Here is a 21,742-nt window from a genome sequence, read left to right as displayed (position 1 = left end):
TAGGTGATGTCATAGACTGGAAAAAAACAATTGCTAATATCTTAAAAATAAAAGCAGCACAAATGTAATTTTTTTACGGCACAAAACAGCACAAATGTAGCCCTCAAGAAACACACTTGAGTTTTTTTTGCTGATTGTAGGGGGGCCAGCTTTGCTAAGCTGTTTACTCCACACCAAAGGTACTTTCAAGGCCTTTTCTGCACTCACTTTTTTTTTTAAAACAAAGCAAAATGTTTACACTTGAACTGTTTTTCACCATCAATACAAAAAAAAAACACACTTTAGCCTTGCAGCTCTTTTTTTTTGCTGCTTCACTGCCCAGGCCTCCTACCTTTGTCCTCCAGACTGTCAAACATATGCTGTACCTTTGTGAACTTGCCTATTTCTCCTGCAGCTCTCAGCTGCTACATCAACAGGCTCGGGCCTTTGTCTGGCTTGACCCGGACAGTGCAGTGCAATGTACACCTCACAGCTCCCTTCAAACACTGACCTCCCTCGGGAGGGTGAAGTCAGTGCCTGTGCCATTAGTGTGCTTGGTACCCAGAAAACCTGGGCCAGACTGCCATATTAAACTGTGGCACAGGCTCACGCTGCCACAGTATATATATTGTAAGATTGGGGTTATAAGACTCAAGCTGTATTTTTAAAGGTAGCCCACTTTTATTTAAAATAATTGAAAAGTTCACAAAAGACATCAATAGCCCACGCAGCTGGTTCCACAATAACTAATGCCACGTACACGCGGCTGGACTTTCCAGCAGACTTTTCCGAACGAATTGACTTGGCCACACAAGAATGAAGTCCGTTAGAAAGTCCTTTCATTTTGAACCTGATGACGTAAGACAGGACTAAAAAAGGAAGTTCAATAGCCAGTAGCCAATTGCTTCCCTTGCATCGTATTTGGTCTGTCAGACCAGCATACAGACGAATGGTTTTCCCCGATAGGAATTGAGTCCATTGGACATATTTGAAACATGTTCTAATTATAGGCCCGTCTGATTTTTTTTATGGAAAACAATCGGATTAGCCCACACACGATCGGATTGTCCGGACTGATTCCGTCTGACCTAGTCTGCCGGAAAGTCCGGTCGTGTTTACGCAGCATAACTTGCACAATCAGAATACTTCAGCCTCCTGGGTTACTCTCTTGCCACATGGCTACTTAAGGCCTCCAGCCTAGGCCTTAGGTCTGCTCATAACATATGGTATGAACCAAAAAAGTTCCTTTGAGTCAAGCTCTCTCCTAGCTTACTCACGATCAGCTCCTTGTCACTCTGTCACAAACTACATCGGCCTGCTGCAGACATGCCCGCTCTGGTTGCCCCCATGCAGCCTCTAACTCCTGGAGAAGTTGGGAGTCCAGCGGACTCCCATGCACAGACCTCCTGTCTGTTGGGGGGAGCCCTGAGCCATAGTCAGGTCACAACTAATATCCCAGCACACAGTTGTGCAATCAGCATGCCTGCTTCTCCAAAAATCTGGCGTAAACCAGCAATCTTCTGAATAGCATGGGGTCCCACTGCTACAATCTATTAATCCAACTTGCATGCAATGTTCATGATGGGATATGAAAACCAAAAAACATCTATGGAGTAGGGCCTGGACAGTAACAGGATAATGTAGGGGCTCAAAGAGAATCAAAAAGACCTCCACTATAAACAATGTAAATTAAACAGTAGAGCATTGCTGCCCTAAAATAGATGGTTCATTTTGCTCCTCTAAACATACTCGCTATCCAATCTTCAACACAGAAAATAACAGAAAACTATAGGGCTCTGACTACTAGAGCTTACCCCCTATCAGGTAGCAGTAAATGATACAAAAATATTTTTGAACCTTGAGCATAAGAGACCAGACAATAATTTATCCAATAAATGAAAAAATATGTTGCACTAAATGAAAATATACAAAATATCAAGCGAGTCCAAGAGTCACAAACGTGATATAGTGTGTGAATTATTGACTGTTGTATCACCAACTTCCTCTACCTTGTGAAGCCACCACCAATAATAAAGATGTGCGCTTACCAGAGAGCATTGACCCCCTATTACGGGAGGTCAACAGGGGCTTGTATGTCTGGGAAACTCCAACTCTGTTGTGTCCACATAAGGTATGTAAGAGATACAGCTCCAAATGGCCAGCGGGGGAAGTGGCGAATCCTCTCAATCCAGACATGACATCAGACAATGTACCCCAAATAAGAGATAAATGCTAGAACAGTGTAAAACCTTTTTCCAACAGGATTTAATGAAGGTAATGCACTTACATGAGAAAAAGCAAAAACATAGGCCATAGGGCATACCGGGCGTTTGCCCGGTGGGCCGCGGTCCCTGGGCTGCATGTTGTAGCAAGAGCGGCCTCTTGATGACTGGGCCGCACAGCGGGAGGTAAGCAGCGACCGCGGCCAGGGCGGGGTTAACACAGACCGCGGCCGCCGCTCACCTCCCGCTATACGGGCATTCCTAAAGGCGGAAGAGAAGGCTCCTGTCCTGTGACATCCAGGAAGTGCATGCAGGGGACAGACACCGCGCGGGCCGTCCATGCTGCAGTTGTAGCTGAAGGAAACAGGCAGCAGCCTCTCTCCTAACACCAGCCGGGACACTGTGATGGCTGCACAGGGAGGAGGAGGGTGAGTGGTGGGGAAAGGGAGTGGATTGGGGCTGCCTCTTTACTGGTATGGAGCTGTCTGTATGGGGCTGTCTCTTCACTGGTATGGGGCTGCCTCTTTACTAATATGGGGCTTTCTGTATGAGGCTGTCTCTTTACTAGTGTGGGGCTGTCTCTTCACTGCTATGGGGCTGTCTCTTCACTGCTATGGGGCTGTCTCTTCACTGCTATGGGGCTGTCTGTATGGTGCTGTTTCTTTACTACTATGGGGCTGTCTCTTCACTGGTATGGGGCTGTCTGTATGGTGCTGTTTCTTTACTACTATGGGGCTGTCTCTTCACTGGTATGGGGCTGTCTGTATGGTGCTGTTTCTTTACTACTATGGGGCTGTCTCTTCACTGGTATGGGGCTGTCTCTTTACTGGTATGGGGCTGTCTCTTTACTGGTATGGGGCCGTCTCTTTACTGGTATGGGGCCGTCTCTTTACTGGTATGGGGCCGTCTCTTTACAGGTATGGGTCCATCTACTGGTCTGGGGCCGTCTCTTTGCTGGTCTGACGCTGTCTCTTTGCTGGTCTGACGCTGTCTCTTTGCTGGTCTGGGGATGTCTCCTTGCTCTTTTGGGGATGTCTCTTTGCTGGTCTGGGGCCGTCTCTTTGCTGGTCTGGGGCCGTCTCTTTGCTTGTCTGGGGCCGTCTCTTTGCTTGTCTGGGGCAGTCTCTTTGCTTGTCTGGGGCAGTCTCTTTGCTTGTCTGGGGCAGTCTCTTTGCTTGTCTGGGGCAGTCTCTTTGCTTGTCTGGGGTCGTCTCTTTGCTTGTCTGGGGATGTCTCCTTGCTCTTTTGGGGCCGTCTCTTTGCTGGTCTGGGGCCGTCTCTTTGCTTGTCTGGGCCCGTCTCTTTGCTTGTCTGGGGCCGTCTCTTTGCTTGTCTGGGGCCGTCTCTTTGCTTGTCTGGGGCCATCTCTTTGCTTGCCTGAGGCCGTCTCTTTGCTGGTCTGGTGATGTCTCTTTGCTGGTCTGGTGATGTCTCTTTGCTGGTCTGGTGATGTCTCTCTGCTGGTCTGATGATGTCTCTTTGCTGGTCTGATGATGTCTCTTTGCTGGTCTGATGATGCCTCTTTGCTGGTCTGGTGATGTCTCGCTGGTGTGGAGATGTCTCTTTGCTGGTCTGGAAATGTCTCTTTACTGGTCTGGAGTCATCTTTGCTGGTTTGGGGATGTCTCTTTGTAGAATTGAGGATGGTTCTCGGGATGAATATCTGGTCACCAACCACCCCCGCGAATGCCTGCCCCACATCTCTGACCTACTCCCCCCCAGGGACTGGGCTGCCGTTTAAAATGCCTGGGCCTGATTCTTATCCCAGTCCGGGCGTGCCAGGCACATTGACTTCCGATTGTAAATCCTCTAATTGCAATGACAGGAAATGATGCCCTCGCCCCGCCCATTTTTGTATTCAAGAATGTATCAAACATACTATATAATAAAAGATAAAATGCTCTCAGTAGCCAGGAATACATTTTTGGAGTAGTGCAAAGTTAAAGTACTTAGGAGAGCGTGGCAAAGAGATCAATAAAGATTTTAAAACAAACTTCACATGGGCTATAAAACATTTTGCAACCTTTCCAAGTACTTCCCAACTACTGGATCTGAAAGTCTGTAATGACTGCATATCTTGCAAATTGCATTATACTGTGCTGACTCAAATGCCGTATGTAAAGTTTGAACTGATCTACTGCATTAATCGCAATGGTTCCCCTCTAGGAAAACATTGGCAGCATGTACCAAAAAGTGTCAGAAAAACATGATCATTGGATGCTCTAATAGATTTAAAGTTGAACTCCAGCCTTACCTTTTCTTTAGTACATGCATTCACACCTCCCTCCTGTGCCAATGTTTAATATTCCTCTGTGCTTGCATACTCATTAATTACCACTAGATGGCAAAGAAGGGGCAAGACTCACCTTTTGACTCGCCCAACTCCCGAGCTGAGCGACTTACAATTATAAACCAGTTCTCTCTTACACTGAGGTACCAATGATGGCCTGCCTACACCCATTAGTTCCATGCTGTAAATCAATCTTCCCTAGCTTATGGCCCTGTAAACAAAGCTATGGTGATGTGAAAGAGTTATGTTCCAACCTCTCCCACACAGAACAGGCTTGAGAAGGGGAAGGGAACAGCCAAAAGCCAGCAATGACATCATGAGCATCACAAAAAGAATGTTTTAACAAGGGAAGACATTTTTAAATAAAACTAATAATAGCATAGTGATCAGGGAGGTAAGAGGGGTTAGAGAATGCATTTTTTAAATCAGATTATACGTCATCTTTAACACCCATGTATGTAGCCATAAGAAAAGGTAAATAATTAGCAAGCAGCAGGAGACAGTATTTTTTTCTGCAGTTTTAAATAAAGTAGGGAAAGGCCTAAAACCCATGTCAGTTTATTTTTTCTACAAACCAAGAAGTGGATTCTGATGGGTGACTTACTGAAGTCCCATTTCAGCAAAAAAAGTTACACCAGTGTTTTAAGAGCATGGAGGCCCCTGTTTTTAAGGAGACAGACATAGTTCTTTTCAAGCTTTGTCACCTTAAAAAAGAGGGCCATCCTGCTCTTGAAATGTTGGTTTGATTTTTTTTTTTTTCTAATATGAGACTTCAAGTTTTCTCTCTTCTTTGCTGGATTCTATATGGTACCATTGTAAAGCTATGCACCCACCCTTTACCCACCCATACCTATGGATGTCTGTGTGATATTGTTTAAAGAATAATTTATTTTTGCTGTCTGGCTCCCATTGCGGAGATCTTGCTTAATGTAAAGTTAGATCCATTTATATTTGGACACAGGTACAATTTTCATACTTTTGGCTCTGTATGCCCCCAGAATACAATTAAGACAAAACAATCCAAATGAATTTGAAGTGCAAACCTTCAGTTATAATTCAATGTCATTGGCAGTGAAGGGGTTAAGCGTGTTCCCTGGGAGGTGATTCTAACTGAAGGGGGAGGGACCAACTACAGGAAATGACAGATCGTGGTTCCTAGCTAATAGGAACACACAATCTGTCACTCCTGTCAGAACAGAACAGGGACCTGGGGGATTTTTTTTCCCTTTAGAAGAGATGTTTTTTTCAATTATACTTACCTAGGTGGATGGAGCATCAATCCAATGTTGCATCTGTCCCCAGCTGCTTCTAAGACCAACAACAGATCAATCAACAAACGCTGATCACTCAGTTCTCAGCCTTCAGTGAGCAAAGAGTGGTGACTGTCAGTCCCTGGCTCTGCCCCCCCCCCCCCCAGCTCACTGGAATGCTAGGCTGTGGAGGGGGCAGGAGCGGCTGGCTCAGGGTCTCAGCGGCTCACTGAGAGGCTGAGCGAGCTGCTGGTCCAGGCATCTGGGTGAATCCGGACTTTACAGTTAGGATCTTTCCACAGCCTGGACCTGCTAAGCAATGTCAGATGACAGCGGGCTATAGCTGGCTGTCGGCTACAAATGGGTCACAAAAGCGAAGAACGATCTGTACTCCTCCCCAGGAGAAGTAAAACCAAGCGCTATGCTGTCCCTTCAGAGTGCATGCACCGGTGACATCACTGGCTGCTTTCCATGTGAATATCTCCTAAACACCACATGTTTAGGAGATATTCACTGTACCTACAGATAAGTGTTATTATTGGCTTACTTGTAGGTACAAGTTCAAAAGCTGGGTTTACTACAGTTTAAGACTGAATAAAAGCCAACCATATTGACCAGGTGCAAAGGGCACCATCCTGTGGTAGGCAGTGCACATTTTTTTTTTTTAATCTCTTAAAATATTTCATAAAATTTCTTAGGACACAGTTTAAGGTTTAAATAAATCCCTGAATGTACTGCCTACCACAATATGTTGCCCCTTGCACCTGCTCAACTTGCACAGTAAGGTTAGCTAAAATCCAGTCTTGGGTCTCATTCATATATCCTACATGACCATGGTGCAGCAAGTATACTGCAAATACCTGCACCCGGGATCTCAGATGTTCCAATATCTGCTCAGCCTGTACATCTGAGTGATGGGCTTAAAATAGCCATGGCTGTCTGCTGCTGTAAACATGTATCTACACATCCAGTGGTTCCTGCAGGTAGGGATACATTTTTGCCCGTGGATAAAATCTCTCTGCATCCAGGGTCAGAAATTTGTCCCTATTAGCAGGTAACCACTCTGACCCATGGTTTGTTAGCATGTTTCTCAAGCTCAATCGATGTGGGGAGTAATGTAGATGATACTGAATGTGCTACAGGCATGCCGGCAAGGGATGGAGCTTATCTCAGCTCCTGTAGTCACTGAACAGAAGAGAGAAACAAAATTCCTGGTGCCACACATCCACGGAGTCCTATGGTAATGTAATAGTGATGGAAGAGACTACCTCAGCCCGGGTTCCCACCAGGCCACACCCCAATGTGTTTTGCTTTGTCCACCGGAGCCTAAACATGGGGACCACTGAATGTGCAGATACATGCTAACAGCAATGGCTCTGTTCAGCCCATCACTCAGGTGAACAGGCTGAGCAGCTAAACAAAAATTGGAACATCTGGGATCCTGGCTGTAGGTATTTAGGGTATATTTGCCATTCCATGGGCAATTAGAACATATGAATGAGATCTAAAGCCTGGTTCACACAGTAAGTTTTTTTTTAGTTCAAGCCAGCGGGCTGAATGAAAAAAAACTAGGGAGCTTAGGAGGCTCTCACTGTACTGAGTACACTACCGCACCACAACTGCATGCATTGCGTTCTATTCAGTTGAATGGGGATCATTTTTGCTGCGCTACATTGCAAAGCCTTATGGCCCCATTCTGCTGTCACATATTTTTACCATACCTCCCTCAACATAAAAGTGTAAATGATGCCTTTGAGTTTGAAAGACTTGAACCTCCGCCCCAGGAAAAAAAATTATCTACGGCCCTGTTGACGGGTTCTAATCATTCCATAATTTATACAGTACAAAAAAGATGTTTGTTTTTGGAGAGTACATGAAGCATTCAGCATGAGCGGACTGTCTGACAAAGCATTAGAAAGCATTTCAGAATAGAGCTGCAGAACAAGATAAATCTAGAATGTCTAGTTGTAAAGTATTACCTCGATTTATAGACAAGGACAATCTGTTTTATGGTAGCAACATTTTTTTTAACTCATTTCTATAGCACTGCAAAACTTGTTTATAGGAATAACTCAGCGAAAGTTGCATTTACATATTTTAACCTGTCTCTATATCACTGCAAAAAATGTGGACAGGAATAACTTCGTGAAAATTGCATTTTTCTTTTGAGGCTCCTATGGAAAATCTGGATCTTTTTATTTATTTATTTTTTAGGTAAAGAAAGGGAAAACATATGGTACTTTTTTGTTTGCACAGATGTTTATGCATTAAACAAATATAAGGATAATCCCAGAATAAGAACTGGTTAAGCAAAAAATTTGGAGATTTTATATCCCTAAACGATAATAAAAAAAAAGAAGAAAAAACCCTATCAGAGCTCATATTCTGCTATTGGCATTTTAAAGAAAAAAATATATATCATAAGAACTGCAAATACATTAAATAAAACGTACACGCAGCATACAATGAACTACATAAGAAAAAATAATTTTGCACAGCATGTATTTTTGGGAACATTGCAATGCAAGAGTGATTTAATGGGTCAGATGGGAAATATGTGCAGCTTTTTATGTTATGACACAAAACCCACGTCTGCTTCTGGCGAGTAAAATAAATTGTGCATCAGCAGCTACTGGCGGAGTAAGAGCAAACAAGAGCAAAATATGGAAAGATTCCATTGAATAAGACTGACAGAACTTTGAAAAATAACAAAGTGAATTTTAAATAAAATTATTGTTTGGAGATTGAGCTATACAGTGCTTTGAAAAAGTATTTATACCCCTTGAAAGTTTTCAGCGTTTGTCATGTTACAACCAAAAAATGTAAATGTATTTTATTGGGATTTTATGTGATAGACCAACACAAAGTGGCACATAATTGTGAAGTGGAAGGAAAATAATTAATGGTTTTTAATTTTTTTCACAAACAAACATCTTATATTTCAATATTTTTATTGAAAAAGCTCATCCAGTAACAAACAGGCCATTCAAACAAAGACCTGTGCGTGGGTTGTCAATAGGGCAAAGGTATAAGGGCTTTTTTTCAGCAGGAACTAGGGGGAACGCAGTTCCACCACCTCTGGCTCAGGTCTTCTGCTCCCTGCTCACCACTATCACTTGGTAACACTGAAGTCCAGCTTCTGCATTTAGAAGTGATAGCTTATCTCCCAGTAGCTCCCACCACAGGTCATATCTTCTGCACAGATCCCACTGAGTGACGGACAGGGACAAGGGAGATACAGAACAGATACACAGGGTTCAGTGCAGTCATGGGCAGGAGAGGTTGCACCCTCTGTGGTTTCAATTTTTTCCCTGGTGACCAGTTGTTGATGCTCCTACTGCATGATCTCCCTTGCAAGTGACTGTAGTATAGTATAGTATGCTGGGAGGTACTATAGCCAGATAGGTGTTTCAGCTTAATATTGCAACAAAGGTAAGACATATGAACGATGGTGGAGCTTTTAAGGAGGGGGGGGGGGGAGATGAGGGCAGTGGAAGGAGGGGGGGGAGAGGAGGGCAGTGGAGGGAGGAAGTTGTATGCAGAGGGAAGAGCTACTATTTGATGCCATTTGGCAGGTATGTGTGTGTGTGGCAGACATAGTTGAGTTCCTGTACTTATTCTCTGAGAAAAAAGCCCTGTGTAAGACCATACAGCAATAGTAAACATTAATAATGTAAACCGTTGGCAGGAGAACAGATCTAAGCAATAGGACTTTCTCAGGTAAACATTGGTATGAGGCAAAGGTAATGATCATCATCAAGAACCAAAACCACTAGAAACCATAAGTAAAAGTAGTTCTAAACATTATCTCAGGTCTCAGCCAGATGTAGAACATGTGAGAAAAACGGTACCATACAAGGGAATAAGGAAGGGAAGGTAAAAGGGGGATAATGATTAGGAAGTGACTGGAAGACCTCTATAATTATACCTGAGAAATGTAAGCAGAGTCATGTAAGGCCCTTAAGATAACCTGACACCTTAGGATAAGAAAAGATTACGCAACAGGAAAAAAGGAGAAAGAAACTCAGAATGAAGGAAGGAGAGAGAGAAAAAGAAAGAAAAAAAATAAAGAAAAAGGGTCAAACCGGGACTCGGTAAGGAACTGAGATATGTTGGATCCACGGATCCCATATTTTATCAAATTTCTTGATGTTATTATGGAGTGTATGGATGAGTTTATCATTGATCATAATCCAATTAACCACTTACGGACCGCCTGCTGTCCTTATACGTCGGTACTTTGAAGAGGGACATCGTTGTTTTGGAAACAGCTAGCTACCATAGCTCCGATATCCTCTTTTTCAGCGGGTAGTCCGCTTTCAGATAACAGTAGTCTCTCTGGCAGATTCACCGTGAGATCACTTTTATCGATGGCGGGAGAGGGCCCCCCTCATGCCACGCTATGGTGGCCTCCGCCGCTACTGATGGTGACCAGGTCCTCTTTTCCGTGTGTGGTACATTCCTTGTAATAGGAATAAAAGTGTCACCTTTTTTTTTTTTTTAAAAGAACAGTGTAAAAATAAAAAAGGTAAAATAAATTAAAATAAATAAAACATTTTAAACGTGCCCCATCCCGCCGAACGTGCATGCAGAAGTGAACCCATACGTGAGCAGCACCCCGCATATAAAAATGGTGTTCAAACCACACATGTGAGATATTGCCGCAATTGTTAGAGGGCAATAATTCTAGCCTCAGACACCCTCTAACTCAAAACATGCAACCTATAGAATTTTTTAAATGTCGCCTATGGAGATTTTTAAGGGCAAAAGTTTGTCGCCATTCCACGAGCGGGTGCAATTTTGAAGCATGACATGTTGGATATCAATTTACTCGGCGTAACATTATCTTTCCCAATCTAAAAAAAAAATGAGGCTGACTTTTTACTGTTGTCTTATTTTTAAATTCAAAAAAGTGTATTTTTTCCAAAAAAAAGTGCGCTTGTAAGACCGCTGTGCAAATACGGTGTGACAAAGTATCGCAACGACCACCATTTTATTCTCGAGGGTGTTAGAAAAAATATATATAATATTTGAGGTTCTAAGTAATTTTCTAGCAAAAATAAAAATGTTTTTAACTTGTAAACACCAAATCTCAGAAAGAGGCTCGGTCCTTAAGTGGTTAAGCTTGTTCTTTACATAGTCAAGCGGAATTACCGACTGTTTCCAATGCTTAGCAATAGTAATTCTCGCCGCTAACAATATATATGTGATCCATCTCACTGACTTCCTGGGAACCTCATCAGGTAACTTCTGGAGAACTATGAATATTTACCCGTCACCGAATTTATTAAGTTAAATATCCAAATCCAAAATCTATTCATGAGGAGACACTGCCATCAGATATGATGCATCATCCCCAAATGACCACAACTTCGAAAAAAAGTAGGCGGTGTGGACGGATGCATTTTAGCCACCTGGGTAGGTATCAGATACCAACGTAGGAGTGTTTTATAATTAGCTTTAGTTAGCATTGTATTAAATAAAACTTATTTTATATTTTTAAATTTATTTTATAATTTGGATAGCGCATAAGCAATATCTTGCCATTCAGACAAGTCAAGGGTAAACTTCAGATCCTTTTCTCACTGGGTCATATAAGGGAGTTTTGAATACAGATCAGTGAGGGAGGCATGAACCGCAGATACTCATCCTTTCAATACGTTATAATAAGTGTAAGTGACCCGATTTAGTAAGGATGAAATTTGATTGTATCCAAATAGTTCACTGGTGGACAACTGTAGTGTGTCCTTAAAGTGGGGTAAGGTGTACAATCGATCCCCATTGAGATAGTCACCAATCCTTAACAACCCCTTATTTATCCACCACTGAAACGATGAAGGTACCAGCCCAGATGGAAACCCCGGGTTACAGAAAATAGGAGCCAATGGTGTATGCAGGGATGAAAGGGATTTATGATGACACATTCTGTCCCAGACAGCCAACGAGTTTGATAAAGTAGGACAGAATAGGAGGGCGCAAACAGCTAGGTAGCCATAATAAAGAACCTATAAGCAAAGGGACCGCAGGAGAGCACCTCAACAGAGACCCAAAGTGTTGTAGGTCCCTTAGCAGTAGTATAGGCAAGTTGGGCAATTTGGGCCACTTGGAAATAGGCTATTAAATTAGGAAGGCCAACCCCACCCCGTAGTTTTGAGGTATGTAAAGTCAATTTGTGAATCCAAGGCTTCTTATTGCCCCCATATAAAATGGAGGACTTCAGTTTGCAAACGCTGTAAATCTCCTTTCAGGACTACTATTGGTAGGGTTCTGAAATAGTAAAGTATTCTAGACAAAAATGTCATCTTGATGGAATTGATTCTGCCAAACCAAGCTAGAAAGTATTCCGCCCAGCGACGGAGATCTTCCCGAAGTTTTTTAACAAGTAGGGAATAATTTGCCCTATAAAGCGTCTCAATAGAGGGCGTTAGTTGAATTCCTAAATATGAAATGGAGCATTGTGCCCACTGGAAATTATAAGTATTCCAAACGGACTGTAATGTAGAAGGGAACAAAGACATTGAGAGCGGTTGTTTTATTAGGATTCAGGCAAAGACCAGAAAGTCGTGAAAATTAATCTAATAACGTTAGTAAATTAGGTAAATTAATTCAGGGGCAACCATCAGAAATTTTTGGGCCCCTTAGACAGCTTTAGGCCTGGCCCCTCCTGAGCCTGACCACCAACATTCCCCAGGGTTTGCCCACGGGCCATCCCACCTACTCCACACATCAGCCACCTCACCTGTATGCATTCAGCCCTCCCCTTCAATCCTGTATATATGTCACCGCCCCTTAATCCTGTATATATGTCAGCCACACCCCCCTCCACACACCTTATATATGTCACCCCCCACACACCTGTATATATGTCAGCCCCCACCTGTATATATGCCAGCCCCCCTCACACCTGTATATATGTCAGCCCCACCTCTGTATACATGTCAACCCCACACACCTGTATATATGCCAGCCCCCCCTCCCACCTGTATATATGTCAGCCCCCACACACACCTGTATATATGCCAGCCCCCCCACATCTGTTCACCCCTGATTGATCCTTATGTATATACTGTGCTAAAAATGTATTAAGATGCAGGGCTGTTTTGTGAAAATCTTAAAATCTCAATTAATTAGGGATGTTGGGCGATAATTAAAGACATCAGTAGAGTCCCTATTGGGTTTAGGAATGACGCTTATATAAGCCTTGTTTTCAGCCAGAGGAACCACTCCATCTTCCAAGGAGTTAAAGTAAAGAGCCAGATGCGGAATCAGCTGATCAGAAAATGTTTTATAATAATAGTTGTTAGGTTGCCCCTGAGGGCCCAGTGCCTTATGAAGTGACAGCTATTTAATGGTCCCCTGGATCTTTTAGAAGTGAAAGGCTGTTCCATGAATTTCCTATGGGCCTCTTCGAGAGATGGTAGGGGTAGTCTTCCCAAAAATTATTTAATTTTTTAAATAATTTTGGGCAGCATCCCAAGGTTGACCATATAGATCAGCATAACAATTATGAAATTCTTGAAGTATCTTTTGGGGATCTTGAGAGATATGACCCCCCAAAAGCCTAATTTTTGGAAGGGCCAAATGAGAAAACCTAGGAGTGAGTTTGTGTGCAAGCAGAGACCCGGATCGATCATGCCATGTAGAAAATCTATGATTGGACCAACGTAATTGTTTTTCTGCTTTCATACTCCCTCAATTTGCCTAATGTCAACTCATCACGAGCCTATTTAAATCTAGATGTCAACTGAATAAAAAAAAATAAAAAATCTTAGCGGGCGTCGCATCCTCTGCTTTATTGATTTCAAAATCATTTTTCAAGTGAGTAGCAATATCCAAACAGATACATTACTGAGGAGGGATTCATTCAGGCACCAGTGGGACTTGGCCATCCTAGATGTTAAATCAGAGAACATCAGCACAACTGGGTCATTGTCTGACCTTGAAGTAGGTATTATTTTGGCTGAGTGTAGTTTGGGTAGAAGTCTCGAGAGGAGAAACATATGGTTTATGCGAGAATAGTGGTTATGAGCCCTAGAAAAATGGGAATAATCCCTAGAGGTGGGGTTAGCCTCTCTCCAAGCATCCACCAGATCATAGTGGTATAGCAATTGTGAAAATCTATGACTTTGGTTGGGAATCTGAGCTTTACAACATGACTTATCCATGACCTGGTCCAAAGCAAGGTTAGAGTCATCTGCTAAAATCACATCCCCTTCCAATTCGCCTGTAAAATTTGGAGTAAGGAGTGAAAAAAACGGTACTTGTTTTGTATTAGGAGCATATTAGACCAGGAAAGTCAGTAGGTATCGTCCCTTCTTATCTTTGAGGACTTTAGTTTAGACAAAAAGAAAGCCATCTAGAAAAACACTACTCCTCTCTTTTTTTTCTGAAGCGTTGGCAAAAAAAACAAGTAGGGAATATATCGAGGTGAAAAGGAGGTGGCTAAATGCATTTCTTGCAAAGCTACTACATCAGCACCTAAGAAATGGTAGTGTGTGAAAACCTTTATATGTTTAGAGGGTGACCCTAACCCCTGAAAAATGTGTGAAATCAGTCAGATGGAATTAATTGTATTCACTACCTTAGACATTGGAAACAGCAGGCAGAGACATTAACAGAAAACTCACCCACCAGCCCGGGAGAGCCAAATTCCAGAAAAGCCAGCAGAGTCACCAGATGACCCTTAAGAAAACATAGTTAAAGGTTAAGAGAAAAGCAAGGAAAAGAAAAAAAAAAAAAGAAAAATGCTCGAGCCAGGAGACTCCCGTCTCCATACAATATCCATGAAAATGATGCAAACATGTAAATGCAAGTAGTCAAATAACCCAGAACTAATGGTCTGGGAGCAGAGGAGTCTTCTACAAGATTAAGCAATGAGAAGAGTCCTTGTAATAGGGAGAGTGCATAGACTCCTCCAGGCACCATGTAGTATACATAGAAAGTTAAAGGCTCCAAAATGCCCTGGTAAAAAGTGGGCTAGCATAAATACATTAGACCAATGTCAAGTATAGACCAATGTCAAGTATTGAAATGTAACCCTGAAGAAAATAGAGCTGCCAAATGGAAGGCACATGTGAAAAATAAAAACTCAAAAAAGGGAAAAATATATGTGCAGTGGCTAATGTCTTATGATCGGAGCACTGAGAAGCAACTGCAAAAAGAAAGAAAAAGTCAACTGGCAGCAAACGGCAAGTTCTCAGGTAATGCAGGCAGAAGTTGTTTTCTTCGTTGGTGAGGAAGACCAAAGGGGGGGAGTGAAGGTGGAGGATCACTGGGATCTTGATTGATTGTAAGATGAGGTGTTATGGGAAATGAAACCCAACTTCAATAATATTTTTTCCCCCCACAGTGAATGTAGAAAAGGAGTAGGATTTGCCATTGTAAGTGAACTGGAACCGGAATGGGTAGTTCCATTGATAGTGAATGTCCCATTGAATCAGAGGTGAAAGCAAGGGTTTGAAAGCTCTGCTCTTCTGAATTAGGAGAGAAGGTGTTCCATCAGTCATTGCTATAGGTTATGTAGGGCGTGGGCAGATGGGAAGAGTTGGTTTCTAGAGGTAGATGCCCAGTTGGAGGAAAAGGTGGTGGTGAGCCCTATTGGGGCCTGGGCCTTTCTACTTTGGGGTATGGCCTTGTGGTTGACTTTGCATTTGCTTGGAAATAAGTGAAAGTAAAGGAGCACCCAGTATCCAGTAAACACAGGTATTAAATAGTCAGTGTTTGGACATCTATCAGTGCGATCCATGTGCCAAAGGCATCCCCCAACAGGACCATTTTTTAACAACTTTTATTAGCAGCCCAGATGAAGGAGGAGTCCTAAGTCCCCCGAAACACGTTGGCCTCATTTTTGTGCTGTAACTTCAAATAAAACATCTTTAATACCTACATTTACTGGATACCTGGTGCTCCTTTACTTTCACTTCTTTCCCTCTCTTCTGGATGTTAGCCTGGGATATATCTGCGAAGACTTGAATTTTGTACCCATCAATTTCCAGATCTGGATGATCCCTGGCATATCACATAACCGCCTCTTTGACTCTGAAGAAATGGAGCTTTACAATCACATCTCTGGGAGTGCCATCTGGTTTAGGGGGAACTAAATCCATATGAATTTCATCAATATCAGGCACTGCAGTTTGCATAAGAGAATAATGGAAATTACATATTTCACATATTAGAATTTTGGGACATATTATGAACAGTATTATTCACTTTTGAGTCAATACTGTCTAATTAGTGACACCGTTCCTGAAAATCTTGTTTTAGCTCTAATGCCAGTTTATTGATGGCTTTTTCTAATTCCCTCTGCAGCAGGTCATCAAAATGAGCAAGGAGTATGGGATCCCCTGAATATTGTGCCTGAGTGGGAGGAGAAGCAGGAGGATCTATGGGGCTATCAGAGGTGGACTTCTGGCTGCTGGTCTGGCCGAGGAGTATGTCTGTCTGTCTGTCTGTCTGTCTGAGGAGGCCTGGAAGATATGGCCTGGAGATGAGGTAGCAGCTTGGGAAGGAGAGCTACAAGGTCTTGGTGGGGAGCAGGGACGATCCCTGAGTTCACTTGCCAATGGAGAGGCATTGGAGAAGCTTGCTTCCCTATCTCCATTTGCAGAGAATTTCTGCTTTGATTGCTGCTGTAGCAGTTTGTCTCCCATTGTAGCCAGAGACATGTGGGAGATAGTACTGGTCACCATCTTGCCTCCCCTGCCCGCCGCACAAGTCGGGTTGCTGGTGCCACCTTGGGACTTCCCTGTTGGCCAGAATGGCATAGATTAGGTTGCCCATCCCCACAGCAAGTGGATTGGGTATTTGTCTGAGGTCAGTGAGGTGTGGAGCCACCAAAGAAAGCTACCGGTGACGGGAGTGTGTGGAGCGGCTTAGAAGCACATCCACCCACACATGCATTCCAAATATCTTAAAAAGGGGGCATGCATTTGTATTCAGCCCTCTTTACTCCAATACCCCTAACTAAAATCTAGTGGAACCAATTGCCTTCAGAAGTCACCTAATTAGTAAATAGAACCCCCTGTGTGTAATTTCATCTCAGTATAAATACAGCTGTTCTTTGTAGTTCTCAGGGGTTTGTTAGAGAACCTTAGTGAACAAATAGCATCACAAAGGCTAAGGAACATACCAGAGAGGCCAGAGATAAAGTTATGGAGAGGTTTAAAGCAGGGTTAGGTTATAAAAAAATATTCCAAACTTGAAACATCTCATGGAGCCCTGTTTAATCCCTCATCTGAAAATAGAAAGAGTATGGCACAAACTACAATCCTACCAAGACATGGCCATCCACAAACTGACAGGCCAGGCAAGGAGAGCATTAATCAAAGAAGCAGCCAAGAGGCCCATGGTAACTCTGAAGGAGCTGCAGAGATCCACAGCTCAGGTGGAAGAATCTGTACACAAGACAACAATTAGTCGTGCACTCCAAAAATGTAACATTTTGTCCTAAAAGCAAAATACAATGTGTGGTAGAAAACTAAAACTGCACATCACCCTAAACACACCATCCCCACAGTGAAACATGGTGGTGGCTGCATCATGTTGCGGGGACGCTTTTCCTTTGAAGGGACAGGGAAGCTGGTCAGCGATGATGGGAAGATGGATGGAGCCAAACACAATTTTAGAAGAAAACGTGTTAGAGTCTGCAAAAGACTGGGGGGTGGAGGTTCACCTTCAAGTAGGACAACGACCCTAAACATACATTCAGAGCTACAATGGCATGGTTTAGATCAAAGCATATTCATGTGTTAGAATGACCCAGTAAAAGTCCAGACCTAAATCCATTTGAGAATCTGTGGCAGGACTTGAAAATTGCTTTTCACAAATGCTCTCCATCCAATCTGATAGAGCTTGGGCTATTTTACAGAGAATAGGCAAAAATGTCTCTCTGGATGTGCAAAGCTGGTAGAGACATCCCCAAAAAGACTTGCAGCTGTAATTGCACCAAAAAGTGGTTCTACAAAGTATTGACTCAGGGGGCTGAATACAAATGCACGCCACAATTTTCAGATATTTGTAAAACAATTTGATAACCATTTATCATTTTCCTTCCACTTCACAATTATGTGCCACTTTGTGTTGGTCTATCACATAAAATCCCAATAAAATAGATTTACGTTTTTGGTTGTAACGTGAAAATGTCAAGGGGTATGAATACTTTTTCAAGGCACTGTATGTGACTGTTGGTGCTGTCTAAACTGGCCTGGTTTGCCTTCAAAATGCACAAATTTCTTAGTAGTAGCGTAAATGTGTAAAGGAGGCATTAGGTGAAGTAGCTGCTGTTCTTATTTCTAACAATCACAAATGTTTTAGTGAAATTTACAAGGAAAAAGTGTACATATTGCAGTCTACGCCCTTGTACACACGGTCGGAGAATCCGTCGGAATGTGTCCTATCGGACCGTGTCGTCTGATAATCCGACTGTGTGTTGTATGCATCGGACTGATTCCGTCCGAATATCCATCGGACCCAATTTTCCAACATGTTGGAAATATTTCCTGACCAACTGGTTTGATCGGACATACTCCGATCATGTGTAGCGAATTTTGATCGGACCAAGTGCCACGCATGCTCAGATCAAATTCCTACATCAAAGCTATTGGCTACTAGCCTGAATGTAGTCCCATCGTAACGAAATTACGTCATCACGTTCTGAAAGATCGGATTTTTTCGACAACTTAGTCCGACCGTGTGTATGCAACAGTTTCGGAAACAATCCGTCGGACTAAATCCGACGGACAAAATCCGATGGATTTGGTTGGCAGAATCTCCGACCGTGTGTACAGGGGCTACCACTCCTTTGATGTGGCAGTTGAATTCATTTTATTTTTTCACACATATTTTCTTTTTTTTTTCCCTTGAAATCCTGTAAAATAGCACACTGCCTGTCCAAGGGTAGTTATATTCACTCCACTGTATCTATGTACAGGGTCGTTTTGACAGGTTGTTGATTTTTAAGTGAGCCCACATTCATGGCATGTACGCAATGCATCAATATGAACCACAATGGTATCAATAAGCTTAGGGATTAGGTCAGCAGACTGAATCTCAAATCCAAAATCATCCAAAAGATCGTGCTCCTTATCATCTTCAGCTGAAAGTACAGACTTCAAACAGGGGACAATGTTTCAGACTGTAAGCATCAGGTCCTTAAGGAGGGACACTGCTAGATACTAGATACTGCAGAGCTGTTAGTGGATTGGGAGCCAAAAAGGCTATTGTCCCCCCTCCTTTCTGCTAAGAGGGGGCTAAAAAGCTAGAGTTAGGATTTGTCTTTCATGGCTTGAATAAGCCAAGTAATATTCTGACACAAGGGATTTAGTCAGGAAGCTCTTCTTTTGGCCTCTAACATCCAAGCCAAGATGACAAGGGGGCTTTTTCTTTCCACCCACAAGTTTCCCCCACCACCCTAATATCTCTCCTCACCACCTATCTTCTACATGTAAACAGGGATATTCTCTACATGTCAAACTGGAAGATTGCATTTATCATAAATTGTGGTTACTCACAACCTTTCCAAATGTACGTTTTTTGCATCTCTGTCAAATCAGCACATTTCCAAAAACACTGCATATTTACTATACTATAATGGCTCTCCCATCTATCTTCTTGTTTTCTCTTTTCGCACAAAGTTTTCCCCACCACAGCTTCATACTCTAAAGAGCGTCTGGGATAGAGTTATGCCAGTGGGTGTATTATAGCCCTGGGCCTGTAAAGCATTCTGCAGCCAACCAACACAGTATTCTGGGTGTCTGAAGAGTGCCATAAGCAACACCCTGCGCCCAAAGGTCACATTACAGGTAGGTATAGTGTTTTCATCATATCGGAGTCCAGGTATATCTCCTCCAAGGCATTGCCAAAGATCAGCTAATCCAGAAAGCAGCAGTATGAGCCCTGATAGCTCTGCAGCTAACCAAGAGTCTTGTCAAAACAAAAAATATCTTGATTTAAAAAAAAAAAATACGTTTTTTGCCCCTGTCCAATTCTCCTGTAGGCAGCAGTGTAACCCTGTCATCTCAATATTCCTTCTGACTCTGTGTACCTAATGTTAAGAATGTGTTTTTCCCATACAGAGGTGGGCACTATTTTTTTATTCATTTCAATAGGTTTATTGATTTTATCATTAACAGCAGATGATGTATGCAAAAAAGATTGCATAAAGCAGTGTTACAGCAGGTGAACAGTCAAACAGAATAAAGCACAATGCAAACAGCGTGGCATCATTATTCCCATATGATTAAGTATTACAGATATGAAAGACAATCAGCATTGATGTGTCAACATTTTGTGTGGCCACCATTATTTTCCAGCAATGCCTTAACCCTCTTGGGCATGGAGTTTACCAGAGCTTCACAGGTTGCCACTGCCGTCCTCTTCCACTCCTCCATGACAACTTCACGGAGCTGGTGGATGTTAAAGACCTTGCGCTACTCCACCTTCCATTTGAGGATACCCCACAGATGCTCAATAGAGTTTAGGTCTGAAGAAATGCTTGGCCAGTTTATTACCTTTACCCTCAGCTTCTTTAGCAAGGCAGTGGTCGTCTTGGAGGTGTATTTGGGGTTGTTTTCATGTTGGAATACTGCTCTGCGGCCCAGTCTCTGAAGGGAGGTGATCGTGCTCTGCTTCAGTGTGTCACAGTACATGTTGGCATTCATGTTTCCCTCAATGAACCGTAGCTCCCCAGTACCAGCAGCACTCATGCAGCCCAGACAATGACACTACCGCCACCATGCTTGACTGTAGGCAAGACACACTTGTCTTTGTACTCCTCACCTGGTTGCTGCCCCACATGCATAATACTATCTGAACCAAATATGTTTATCTTGGTTTATCTTGGTTTATCTTGGTTTCATCAGACCACAGGACATGGTTCCAGTAATCCAAGTCCTTAGTCTGCTTGTCTTCAGCAAACTGTTTACAGGCTTTCTTGTGCAACATCTTTATAGAAGGCTTCCTTCTGGGACGATAGCCATGCAGACCAATTTGATACAGTGTGCGGCATATGGTCTGAGCACTGACAGGTTAACCCCCCACTTCTTCAACCTCTGCAGCAATGCTGGCAGCATTCATACATCTATTTCCCAAAGACAGCCTCTGGATATGATGCTGAGCATGTGCACTCAACCACTTTGGACGACCATGGGGAGGCCTGTTCTGAGTGAAACATGTCCTGTTAAACCGCTGTATGGTCTTGGCCACCATGCTGCAGCTCAGTTTCAGGGTCTTTGCAATCTTCTTACAGCCTAGGCCATCTTTATGTAAAGCAACAGTTCTTTTTTTCAGATCCTCAGAGAGTTCATTGCCATGAGGTGTCATGCTGAACTTCCAGTAACCAGTATGAGAGAGACAGTGATAACACCAAATTTAACACACCTGCTCCCCATTCACACCTGAAACCTTGTAACACTAATGAGTCACATGACACCGGGGAAGGAAAATAGCTAATTGGGCCCAATTTGGATAGTTTTCATTTAGGGGTATACTCACTTTTATTGCCAGCGGTTTAGACATTAATGACTGTGTGTTGAGTTATTTTGAGGGGACAGCAAATTTACACTGTTATACAAGCTGTACACTCACTCCTTTACATTGTAGGAAATAGTCATTGCTCCAGTGTTGTCGCATGAAAAGATATAACAAAATATTAACAAATATTAACAAAAATGTGAGGGGTGTACTCACTTTTGTGAGATACTGTATATACATGTAGCACTGACCCCTGAAGGAGCTGCTGGTTTTTATTGGGCTTACCGTTACCTCACCTGCTTGCTTCTCCGTCTCAGGGGTCCCGTTGGAAAGTGAACCCAAAGAATGTTAGCAATGACACTTTTTCCAAGATTTATTTGCGATAGACAAAAAGTTTTGCAATAGAGGGTTAAGGGGAGTTCAGGTACCTGGTAATTGTGGGTTAGATGTATTTTCTTGATCCAGAGGACAAACAGCTTCCACAGACTGGATCCAGCAATCACCAGTAGGCCTCTCTCACTGACCTAGCAC

Source organism: Lithobates pipiens, unplaced genomic scaffold (genome assembly GCF_037356315.1).
Source record: "Lithobates pipiens isolate NorthernLeopardFrog02 unplaced genomic scaffold, aLitPip1_a1.2 Scaffold_30, whole genome shotgun sequence".
Classification (NCBI taxonomy): domain Eukaryota; kingdom Metazoa; phylum Chordata; class Amphibia; order Anura; family Ranidae; genus Lithobates; species Lithobates pipiens.
The sequence above is the reverse complement of the archived record's forward strand: the minus strand, read 5'-3'. Positions refer to the sequence as shown.